The sequence below is a fragment of the Cervus elaphus genome, chromosome 32 (assembly GCF_910594005.1).
Source record: "Cervus elaphus chromosome 32, mCerEla1.1, whole genome shotgun sequence".
NCBI lineage: Eukaryota > Metazoa > Chordata > Mammalia > Artiodactyla > Cervidae > Cervus > Cervus elaphus.
In genome coordinates, this window is record NC_057846.1 from 30,712,274 (window position 1) to 30,725,057 (window position 12,784).

General features: G+C 38.9%; 1 long non-coding RNA gene across 4 annotated transcripts in view; it reads left to right on the top strand.

Moving 5' to 3' along the window:
* The first annotated feature begins 796 nt into the window (after positions 1 to 796).
* The window catches only part of LOC122688123, a 31,822-nt gene continuing 19,834 nt past the window's right edge, over positions 797 to 12,784 (top strand). For all 4 annotated transcript variants that reach the window (XR_006339341.1, XR_006339342.1, XR_006339343.1 and 1 more), the window contains exons 1-2: positions 797 to 925; positions 8,024 to 8,151. This is a non-coding gene — a long non-coding RNA (uncharacterized LOC122688123). The remainder of the gene's footprint in view (positions 926 to 8,023; positions 8,152 to 12,784) is intronic.

A 12,784-nucleotide genomic window follows, 5' to 3' on the forward strand; every position in this document is an offset into this window, starting at 1 on the left:
ACAGTGGCTGAATTTATTTTGGGGGCTCCAAAATTACTGCAGATGGTGATTGTAGCCATGAAATTAAAAGACGCTTACTCCTTGGAAGGAAAGTTATGACCAACCTCGACAGCATATTAAAAAGCAGAGACGTTACTTTGCCAACAAAGGTCTGTCTAGTCAAGGCTATGGTTTTTGCAGTGGTCATGTATGGATGTGAGAGTTGGACTATAAAGAAAGCTGAGCACCAAAGAATTGTTACTTTTGAACTGTGGTGTTGGAGGACTCTTGAGAGTCCCTTGGACTGCTAGGGGATCCAACCAGTCCATCCTAAAGAGGATCAGTCCCGGGTGTTCATTGGAAGGACTGATGTTCAAGCTGAAACTCCAATACTTTGGCCACCTGATGTGAAGAGCTGACTCATTGGAAAAGACCCTGATGCTGGGAAAGATTGAAGGCAGGAGGTGAAGGGGACGACAGAGGATGAGATGGCTGGATGGCATCACTGACTCAATGGACATGAGTTTGGGTAGACTCCGGGAGTTGGTGAAGGACAGGAAGGCCTGGTGTGCTGTGGTTCATGCGGCTGCAAAGAGTAAGACATGACTGAGCAACTGAACTGAAATAATAAGAAAATAACCACACATGTTATTATGGGTTGAATTGTGTCCCTGAAATGGTTATGTTGAATTCTTAAACTCTAGAATATGACCTTATTTAGAAATACAGTCACTGAAGATGTAATTTGCTAGGATGAGGTCATACTGGAGTAGACTGAGCCCCTAATCCAGTATGACTAGTGTTCTTATTAGAGATCAGAAAACATAAGCAGATACAGAGATGTAGGGACTCAGACATGTCAGGAAAAAGACCATGCAAAAACAATAGAGTGGAGTGATCCATGCCTAAACCAAGGAAGGCCAAGGATTGCCGGGAATCAGCAAAGGTAGGAAGAGACAAGGAAAGACTTTCTCTACAGGTTTCAGAGACAGTGCAGTGTTGATTCACCTCAATTTTGAACATTTAGCCTCCAGAACTATGAGACAATAAATCTGTTATTTTAAGCTATCAGTTTGTGGCACTTGACTGTGGCGGACCTAGCAAAACAACACACACATTTACTCATTAACTGCCATTTCCCGTGACCATCCTTCTTTAATGTAGATCTACATTTCAATGTGGCATCATTTTCCTTCTGCCAGAAGGATTTCCTTTAACATTTATCACAGTGTGGATCTCCTGATGATGAATCATTTCAGCTTTTTGATATCTGAAAAACATCTTTATTTTGCTTTCATTCTGTAAGGTATATTTAGCTAAAAACAGGATTCTATGATGACAAGGTTTTGTTTTTAATTTTAGTATTCTATGGTATTACTCAGCTTTGTTCTCACTTACATCACTCCTGATGAAAACAGAGCCACATTCGCAGTTCTGTCCTTCTGTACCTAATATGTTGTTTTCCGCTGTTTGCTTCTAAGATTTCTCTTGATCACAGGTTTTGAGCAATCTGATTATTGCATAGATTGGTGTCATTTTCCTCATGGTTCTTGTGCTTTGGACTTCAAGGAGCCTCCTGTGTCGTGGGTGTATACTTTCCAACAAATTCATAAACAGGTCATTACTTCTTTAAATGTATTTTCTGTACACTTCTCCACTTCTCTGGTGGACTCAAATTATGCATGTATTATGCTGCTCTGGTCATTGATCTAATTATTTGTTTCATTTGGGATAGCTTCCATTGCTGTCTCTTCATCCAGCTGAATATTTGTCTCACTATCACTGGAGTCACTTTTAATTGATTTTTTCCCTCCTCTTTATGGTTTGCATTTTCCTGTCTGTGAGTGTACCTGGTCATTTTTTTTTTTAATTGGATGCCAAAAAGTATTTTGAACTTTAACTTGTTGTATGGTAGCTATTTTGTATCTTTGTAAGCATTCTTGAATTTTATTCCTTGAAATTAAGCTACTTGGAAATTTTTTGAAAATTCAGGGATTCATTTTTTAGATCCCAAAAAAGGGGGAAAGTTAATGATGCAGAAATGAAAGTGAAAGGAGGGGCAGTTCTAGGAGCTAAATTCTAAAGTATGAAGCCAATGTGCAGGAGAATGAGGCTTTCACAATTTTCTTTTTTTTACTTAGTGTATATAAAATCTTTAAATTAGAACAGAACTTTAAATTGAAAATGTAAAAATGAATGTTTAGGTAAGCAATAACTGTTCTGGTTGAAGAGGAAGATTCACTGAAAATAGAGATGATACTAAAAATATTAGATGGTTTATGGAAAGAAATTATTACTAGATATGGGTATTTGGATTTCACAAAATAGTATTAAGGAGACACTGTAGATTACTGTCACTCTAAGAGTGACTTAAAGCTCTTAAATATTCTCCTAGGTTATATTCTCCCAATTAAAAATTATGCAGACTCAGGTTTATGAAAATACCTGAGGCAAAGCTTTCACAAACACAACCAATTTAAGACTAAATTTTGCTTCCTTTTCTGCACTGATCTAAATTTATATGATTTAAAATGCAGAAATATCAAAATTACTAGCTAATAGTTTTGGCTTTATGAACTATGTGTCATTAAATTAGGATAATCAGTCTACTAGTACATTTAGATCCTCGACCATCAATATGTGATTAACTAAGAAAGTCTCACCCTCAACTAGCTCTTGGATGCAACTTGATGCAGAAGCAGAAACACTGCATAAGTGACTAATAAAATTCAGATATACTTCTGGTCCTCTATTAGTCTTTTACAAAGAAACCTGGGCACATAGACAAGAACTATAGATGTATTTACTCAAAGATGATAAAATGAAAGTCATTTTAGATATTTAACAGGTCAATGATCCACCCATACTAGTGTTATATTTACATAAGGCCTATCTTACATTCTTCCTTTAAAGTCTATAGAATGTTTAACATAGTAAATCTCTAAGGTTTGGAGGAGGCAGATTAATAGCTAAATATTACAACCTATTTTTAATTTGTTTCAAAACATATTAAACTATATATTTAAATGGCAGATTATAATGCTGCTGAAGAAACAATATGCTACAGAATTGGACTAGTATCACTCTTCTCAAGGATTTCCATAATAATTATTTGTGAGAAGGAAATAGCTTTCTGATCTGTAACACAAGGACCCCTTCGAACCTTGCAAGGGACCTATGAATCCACGTGAGTACCAAGCACTGTCTTCAACCTGATCCATTTGTACCTTACACAATTTTTTCAATTATCTATGTTAACATAAAATTAATAATATATTAGACATTTTAAATACTGAGTAGGTTTTAATAAATTGATTATCTGAAAAGAAGTCTTTTAAAAACTTTTTGAAGACTTGAATTATAAATGCAAAACAGGGTTTGACAGAAGTGGCATATATTTATTCAGCACCTAAAACACGCCATGCTCCGTGCCATGCACTTTTCACATACTTAAGATTCTGAGTATCTCTACTGCTGGATATGACGCCAAGGAACAGAGAAGCTGAGCGATGCGCCACAGATCACAGTGAGGGGACTGCAGCACAAGGGCTCCGCGCCGATGCTCTTGGACCACCACTGGCCTCTGCTTCACAGGCACTGCTACCGTCTGTATATCAGTCAGTCTGTCTCTAAGTAAAGGCTAGTTTTCATTCTTTCCGATCCTTTCCACCTTTACTATATGCACGTGTTAGTACTACTGCTCTCCTGCACAATGAATTTTCAGAATTTATTTTCAGTCTTAAAGTACAATTACCATCAAGAGGAGGATTAACAAAACTTTTAAAAAAAAATTTAAAGGGAGTTGCATCCACTCTAATTCAACCATTCTGAATCACACAATCTCAAATAAGGGTGCATCTAATAAGACTCCTAGGATTGTCTTCTTCCATAGGGGCACTACCATGTTAATGAACTTATTTACTCTCTTTCATGATCATTTAGGACCAGTTCCAATTATCTCTCAAATCCATGTCCCATGTTCCATTCCTACTGGCTCTCCTCTAACACAGACCCTCTGTGTATCTCACATAGAAATTCTACTTGTCTCATATAACAATTCTGCTTGTCTCACATAACAAACTCATAACATCAACTTGACCTGGCAGCCTCAAATATCCCTAAATGAATCTAACAGAGTAAACCTCTATAGTCAGGTAAAACATCAAACAGAAGGGTATTTAATATTTGGTATGATAATCTTCCATCCCATGGGTTAGTACCAATCATATTTTACTCTGGATATGGAGGGTGTTTTACAGAAAGTTTTACCAGCTTTACAAATATAAAGTTCTCAAAAACAGCATGTCTCATAAAGTAATTAGCCTCCAACTAATAAAAATAAATGAAAAAAAAATAATTAAAATTTTAAAAAAAGTAAAACAAAACAAAAACAGCATGTCTCCTGGTGCGTGAATGAATGGTCTGTGCTAGTTAAAGGCCTACATTTATTCATGCATCAAATACACATCTATTTCTTAAATGGTTAACATAATCCAAGACTGCTCTGGGTACTACAATAAGGGTACTTAAGTCCTTATCCTCTTAGACAACGAAACGCATAGTTTTAATATAGAATAATAACTTACAGATGGGAAAAAATACTCAGAAAACAGGGTATTTAAAGCATAGAGACAAGACAGGTTATAGTATAAGTAAATCTTAGCTAGTAGCATAGAAGTAGGGGGAAAACATTCCAGTAGAATATGCAAAAGCAAAGAGACCAAAGAGCAAATTACAAGGCTTTTGGTATAGCTGGGATGGGGCTGGGACAGCTTTACTGGGGCAGTCAGTAAAGCTGGAAAAAATGGCAAAGACAAGACACAGAAACCCTTGCATGCCGTGGTGAAAACTGGATGGCCGTTGTGCTGGCAAGACAGGACCATTGAATAATTAAGTTAATGATTGGCATCATTAGATTTACTTTGTTTAGCTTCCTAAGAATATTACTGGGGAATTTTATTTGGAAATGTGGACCTGAGAAAGAAAAACTGAAGGCAGAGAGGGATGTAAGAAAGCGACCACGGTAAATATGTGAATAATAATAAATAATTACAATGAGGTAGAGGCGGAGAGGATGGTGTTCACAAAACTTGGCTCTCAAATGAAGAGAGGAACAGTTACTAATGTAGGAAATATAAATTGGGGGATGTAGATTCCACAGCATCAGATCAGTAAAGGAAACATGGAGTTTTGTGGTAGACATGCTAATTTGAAGTGTCAGTGATAACCTATAAGAAAAAGCATGACAACTGAATATGCAGGTCTATAATCCAAACAAGGAATATTCATCACTTCAAGTCAACTGTACACTGGCCCACATTTAACATAATGTCACTATGCTGGCCGTGGGAACAGATGTAATAAGGATGCCGTTTCTGGCCACATCTCCACTTCAAGGGGGTGGCTTACTGCTGCCGCCAGAGGGGTAAGCATTCCACTGACTTCTCAAATGTTTCCACTTCTTTAGCACTGCAAAATTTATCTGTCTTAAATCATCAAACAAAGCAATCTCTAAGGCTTCTTCTGCCATTGCAGCATTATTCTTTCAGTTATGGCAACCCTTGGAGTTTTATTTTTCTGATAAGGCCAACTAAAGGGCAAGTATTTTAATAATGTTAACATGCCCTGTTTTTCAAATGAAGAAGCATGTTCACAGTTGAAGATTTGTTTAGACAGGATAAAAAAAATAAATCAGAATGAAGGCAGTGGAATTTCAAAGTCTGAAATGTGTGATAGCTTCAATAAAAGATTGAGCTGGAATCTTTTTGGTGATGATTCAGAAAACTGATAACCATCTGATGGAGCCAGAGGATGAGTTAATGCATCACTAATGCATTTAGCCCTGGTGAAACCAATCCTACTTCTTTAATATAACTCTTCCATCCCCCAGTACCCATTAGAAAACCTTTAGCAAAGGTGGAACATTTTTCTCTGAAGAGCTTTGATGGTATAATAAATTTGATGAGTACTTTGTCAATAATCTTAGCATATGAAGACCACTTACCCACCTCATATATCTTTAACTCACTCTGAATTTCTAAGCGATCTGGTCATAATAGCATCCTTTGCATATATGAGATGCAGACTGCATTAAGCCCAGCTTCCTATGCCATTTTCAAATCTTTCCATGATCTGGTCCCACTGAGAGGCAGATTTACTATGAAGCTTAATAGTCAAGATTCCTCAACTTGCATGGGTCTCTTCCAAGGCCCTGGGAAGGGTCCATCAGCACTCTGTTCACAGCATCATATGTGAAATTAATAAAATCAAACTTTTTAAAAAATCAGAACTGCTGCCTGATGCCTCCCACTGTCAGACTTGCCCTCATGTCAAGTGATATTGGAATGACTGCAGAGATGTGGAGGATCCAGTTGAAGAAGCAGACAGAACATTTAGTCTGTGCTTGGTGGGGCACGTTTGTGATGTTCACAGTCACTATCAGGCATACTTATTTCCAGCCATCTTGGATAGGAATGATTTTCAGGAGTACTTCTGCCACCCGCTGTACCAACTCACTCAGTGTCCTGAGAAGAACTACAAGACGAGGTGATATGTAGATGTTCCAAAATATGAGTGTAGTGCAGGATAAACAAGGTCTGAAATGTACAGAAGAACACTGAAGGATTTTCCATCCTCAGTCATTTAAAACTCTAAGCAGATGATTTATTTTTCCTGGACCCCTAGTCTAACTCATCAATAATGAAAAACTAAGTATCATGTTAGATGAAAGACAGAACTATCTTTCTACTCCTCCTATACAAAATGATACTTCAAGATGATTATCATAGGAAGAAGTGATTATAAAGGATGCAGCCAAATCATGTAGAGAAAAAAAAGAGTTTTGCAGAGGTGCCTTGTACTAAGTAATAAAAAATATCATTTTTCTGGACATTCATTCATTTTTCAATTTGTGATTTGTTATGACTCCTTTTATTCACCCAAATAAATATTCCCTTCCATAACTGAGATAACGTCCAATCCTAGTGTCAAACCAGACTCCTACAGTTAGGTATCTTTTTTCACCAATAATTTCATAGATATAAGGCAGTGATGAGGCAGAGACAAAGTGTGAAAGAGCCAGGGCCTCAAATGCAGCTCCCGTAGGACTTTCTTTCTCCCATTTGAGCCCAAGTTAATACAAGACATCTCTATGCAAAGTGTGCAGTCACCCCACGGTGGGAGCCACATGGATTCTGATACATCTCCATTTTACACACAGACAGTTCATGTGATGTCTTCCAATAAATTAGTAGGTTTCAGGTTTATTTATAAAAGTTCCATAAGCTCAATCTCCTGTGTATGTGGCGAAACCCCCCTGAATCCCGCCCTGAGGACGCTTTTGAACAGGGCACTATCACCCATGACTAAATTTGGCTGGTTTCTCCATCATTTTTCAAAATGCTTTCGTATCACCCAAGATGGGATTGGTTTTTCTCACCCAAGATGTCTCTGCTCTGGGTCATTTTCACCACTGCCTAGTAACAAACTGAAAAATGCTCTGTAATGGTCTATGTTGAGGCAGCTGCTTCAGATAGTTTACAAATCCAAGACGTCTTCACCTCATTTCATTTCTGCCAAACCTTTGGCCCATGTACAGTCAAATACTGTTCATGGTGACCAAGGGGAGCTGCCTGTACCGCCAGCTTCTCTAATTCTCCTCATCATTATTTCTCTGCTCACGGCACACTAAACATTCAAGTTTATCCAGTGACTTGGTGAACAGGGGCCGTGAGAGATTCTAGAAGAGGAATGCGGTTTCTCCGACACGTGAACAATCCTGAAGGCTTCTAGTGTCTTTCCACTTGGCAGGGGTTCTGAGAATGTATTTCTCAGGGGAAGGCCCTATCTTGTTGCAACCCACATAATTCCCAGGAATTTCATAGACTGATCCAGGCCTTGAGTTTTAGCTGGACATGTCAGCCAGCCTCGTTTTGTCTTCCAGGGCTTCTTCCTCTGAGGACTCAGTGACAATCATGTCATCAGTGCCGTATACTAACCTGCTCTAATCATTATCACGTTCAAGCCCTTCCTCTTTACATTGCAGCCATGTGCCTGAGAATTCAAATTCCTCTGTATCAGAACAATGAATGCATACTGACTTCTGCTCCTCAAGACTGCAAACTGTACCTGACTGGCTCCCAAATTTGCTACTGAGAAGAAAGTGCCGAACAGGTAGGTAACATCATACATACCAGCCCCCACTGGCCTTCTGCACTTCCTGTAGGACTCCACTGTGTCAAACACAATTGGAGCAACCAAATAAGTGACCCTGGCCACAGCATGATATTAACCTGTAAACACTGTCTTCCCTAAGTACTGTCCAGACAGAACTATTAACAAGAGAGACAGAAGAGTCAAAATGCCCGCTCCAACCATTTCTTAATGAGAGTAGTAATTTCATTTCCCTCTTGGAACTCTCTATAGCTTAATGTTTATTACTAAGAAAGACTTGGTTCCAAAGGTTCCCATTTATCACAGCCAGTTAAAAAAACTGCACGAGTAGTAGATTTAGCAGATACCTAAAGGGTAATACGCCCTATATATAATACGCCCTACATAATAACCATCCCAAGCATTTCATTCTTAAGAAAAAAGGAGGGGACTATCCTTTGCAGTCCCACTTTCCAAATCCTAATTCCACTCTTACCCTGGTCAACTCAGAAGTACCTCTACCCCTCCTGGGTTTACCTCCATGCCATTCTGAGCACGCTCCCTACACACAGGATTTAATCATTTTATACTGAGCACCTACAGCTAACATTCCTAAGAAAGTCTTGCTTACCTAGGCCACTAATCACTGCATATAATCTAAACTACCCGGCAGAGATGAAGCAAGCAGATCTTGGTCTTTTGGTTATCTTTTTTGGATTTTATGGCTTTGCCTTTTGCTGAGGTGGTAAATTTCCTCAAAACGGACAGTTAAAAGGGAATTCAGCATGGCCCTTTAAGAGGTAAGCGCCAGGCTGAGACTCTCAGCCTTGTCAACTGCAGCTTGTTCATTGCAGACCATCCAGATGCCTTTGCTCATCAAAGTTCTCAGCAACCTGGGGATCATCCATCAACCCAAATAATCACTTCCATTCAATAATCAACTGTACACCTCCCCAGTAGCTATTTCTAAGAGATTATACCAATAATATTTCTCCATGCTTTCTGATGTTTTAAGAATCCTAATATTTGAACAGACAGAATCTCTTAGGATTCCATAGTTACCTGAACTGGGTCTCCAGCTGTGAGTATGAACTTTTGAGTAACCAACAGTTACAGCTGAGTTACTTTGCTAATGAAAGTAACACCTCTCCCCATTATCGAAGAGACATGAGAGGCTTTCGAGAACTAGAAAAACCTTACCTTACTGACTTTATCTTTCCCCACTGCCATCTACTCTTCCTTTAAGAGTCTAGCTTTTATCAAGGCTAAAAATAACCAGTGAATAGAATTTTTAATTAATCTGCCCCCCTTTCAACCACTCTATACATTTAGCCATTTCCCCCACATATAGAGGGATTTTTCTACAAATTCCACTGATTAAGATTTATTCCAGTAATATGCAGTGGGGTTTGTTTTTTTTTTACCATTTCAAAGACTGACAGGCCACTAACTTGGTATCAAGTCTTCATCATACTTCCCAATCTTATTTTTTGCCAAAATGATAAAAACAACAATAAACGCCTTAGCTATTGAGATTTTTAGGTATGAAATACAACCATGCACATAATGTGTGAAAAATCATATTGTTAAATTAGACTCACACAGATCAGTGATCTTAGCCAGTTGCAAACATTACTAGCAATTTAAAGAATTCAAGTAATCATGATGCTCAGGAAAACAAGGGAAAAGATCCAGGGCCTCCAATGAAGGCCCCCAGATGTGTTCTGGGACTATGAAATTAACATATGAAATCTCTAAATGATATGTATAGCCACACCCTTTACACAGAAGCAGGCATTCCTGTCATTAAAAGATTTTCATTTTATACTTAGTCACTGTGCTAAGTTGCTTCATTTGTATCTGACTCTTTGCAACCCTATGGACCACAGCCCGCCAGGCTTCTCTGTTCATAGGATTCTCCCAGCAAGATACTGGAGTGGGTTGCCATGCCCTCCTCCAGAGGATGTTCCCGACCCAGGGATCAACACACGTCTCTTACGTCTCCTGCACTGGCAGGCGGCTTCTTTCCCAGGGTGCCACCTGGGAAGCCCACTTAAATAGCTACACATAGTTAACATGACATTTTCCCCAGAGCCATCCCACAAAAGTCTGTCTTCTGCAAGCAATCCTAGAGAACTAAAATATTCCAAAGATAGTAAATTTTATGATAGCAAATACCACTGGTTCACTTGCTAGGAGATCTGTTATTAAGAAGTTTACACTGAAATTTGATGAAGTCACCTTCTTCCTCTCCTAGGAGCATCCCCTTTTCCTGGAAAGGGAGAATGGATCCACAGACCTGTTGCAGTGCCTAAATTTGTATCTGTAATCTTAGATTCTTTTTCCCAACAAAGAGGGTCCCAAAATTATGTCTTTCATGTCTTCCCAAATGAATCTATCCTTGACTCTGCTATATGCTAGCAGTGAAAGAGAATTAACTTCTCAATCCTCTCTTCTCTATCTTTTCTGCTGTACTTTATCCCATCTCCTCCATGCCCCATTTATCCTGTGTACATTTCACCCTGGCCTCCTACACACCTGTTTAAACTTTGCCTCAACTCACCCACCTCCTCTCCTAGGGCAAATCATTTATAGCTTTCAAATTTTAGTTTCCTTCCCATCATACACACGAAACATTCCCTACTTTCGTTGCCCCTTGCAAATGTATCCTTTGAAATTTCACAGCTTATGCAAACTACTTTGAATTAATACCAACAACAGAACATCAATTGAATGGCCATTATTTGTCATAAACTTCTCTAGATAACTTACAGAATGATAATATTAACAATAATCATTACCATCATTGTACATTTTATAATCACTCACCCAACATCATATAATTAGCAGGTAATAGAGTCTAAACTCAGTCTCACTTTGTGCCTGACTACCTTCAAAGTGCAGGATCCTCTCACCATAACATGATGCATCAACCCTATTCTGCTTCAGTTTCCTCTAAATTCTTAATTTTCATGTTTCTTAACTTTACTATTAAATAATAAGCAAGTTCCCAGGAAGTAGCGTGCATTGTAATCTTAACATCCCTCTCCTTCACCCTGAATATTATTCTACCCAATTGATATATTTGTTAGGGTGAAGAACAGACTACTTCAGTAAACACCTTAAAGGCAAGGATTTAAAGAATATAGAAGCTGACACTTCCTCGGTGGTCCAGTAGCTAAGACTCCACGTGCTCAATGCAGGGGGCCTGGGTTCAATCCCTGGTCAGGAAACTAGACCCCACATGCCACAACTAAGAGTTTGCATGCCACAACTAAAGATTCCACATGTCGCGACTAAAAGCTCCCACGTGGCCATGACTGGGAAATGTAGCCCCTCTCCCTCTGAGTGACAATATGCCAGGCCAAAACTAGATTAATATATGTAGGGTAAGACAGACTCAACTCAGCAGTCAATTCTCAACTCTCAGTGGCTTCAACAACAAAGTTTTATTTCTTACTCATTTGCTAGGTCCAACAGGGCTCAGCTGGTAGCTCTGCTCAGTACCTCCTCTTTGTCCTTAATCTGAGATCCTCCCTGGATCCATGTCAGATGCTGTGGTAAGAGGAAAAAAATCTTAGAGTCTTTCACTGACATTTATAAGGTCTGGCTCAGCACTGGCATTTATATGGCCTGGCCCAACAGTGATACATGTCACTTCTATTAAAAATTCACTGAAAACAAACAAACAAGCAAACAAACAAGCAAAAAAAAATATATATATAGGTCAGACCTAGCCACAGGGTCTCATCCAACCACAGGGGGCCACAAAGGTCAAGCCTACTTTGAACCCAGAAGACTGAGAGCAGTCACTATTCAGTGAGCAGCAATAATTGTTACTTACAGTCTAGAAACAGGGAAACTGGATTTGGTTTATAATTGACAATATTCAACACTGACTGTCCCTGCATCTGAAAGAGGGCAAACAATACGTCAACTTAAAAAAATGAACCATGTCAAAGTTGTAAGTTAAGTTTCATTTGGGGCAAAATGAGGGCCGCAGCCTAGGAAACAGCACCTCAGATAGCTCTGGGAGACTGCTCTAAAGAGGCAGAGGGGAAAGGTCAGTACGCATGTGATTTTGGTGAAGGGAAGTACATGCCATCAAGCACATATTTTTCCAGAAGGTTTCTACTAATCTCATGAAGCTTCACTTGTCATGAGAAACAGTTGTCACCATGAAGGATTTTAGTGCTTTTCTAGATATGGGGAGATACAAGATGTGGGCTCATAAAATTGGCTTTTGAAAATAGCTAACTATCTGAACACCTGTCCTGCTAGTTTCTCCCCCAAGCACAGAGTGCCTCATTTCTGCTCTCCACCCTGACTCCTTTCAGAGGGTGTTCAAGGTCAGCAGCTGCAGCAGCTCATGACTTAATCCTTTCAGAGGTAGATGGCAAGCACCCATGGCAAGTGCCAGTTTGTAGTTCACACACACACACACACACACACATATATATATATATATATATTTAAGTTACATTCAAATAATAGGCTTTCTCATTTTAGAATTCACACAGTTTGAGGAAAGAAACTTTCCATATGGGATAGTTGATAATTACTGGTCTCTTACCCAACACCCTCTCAATCCTAAGATTTTTGTTGGGAAATAACCCCCAACCTATACTGAACCATATGGACAAATTGAGTTCTT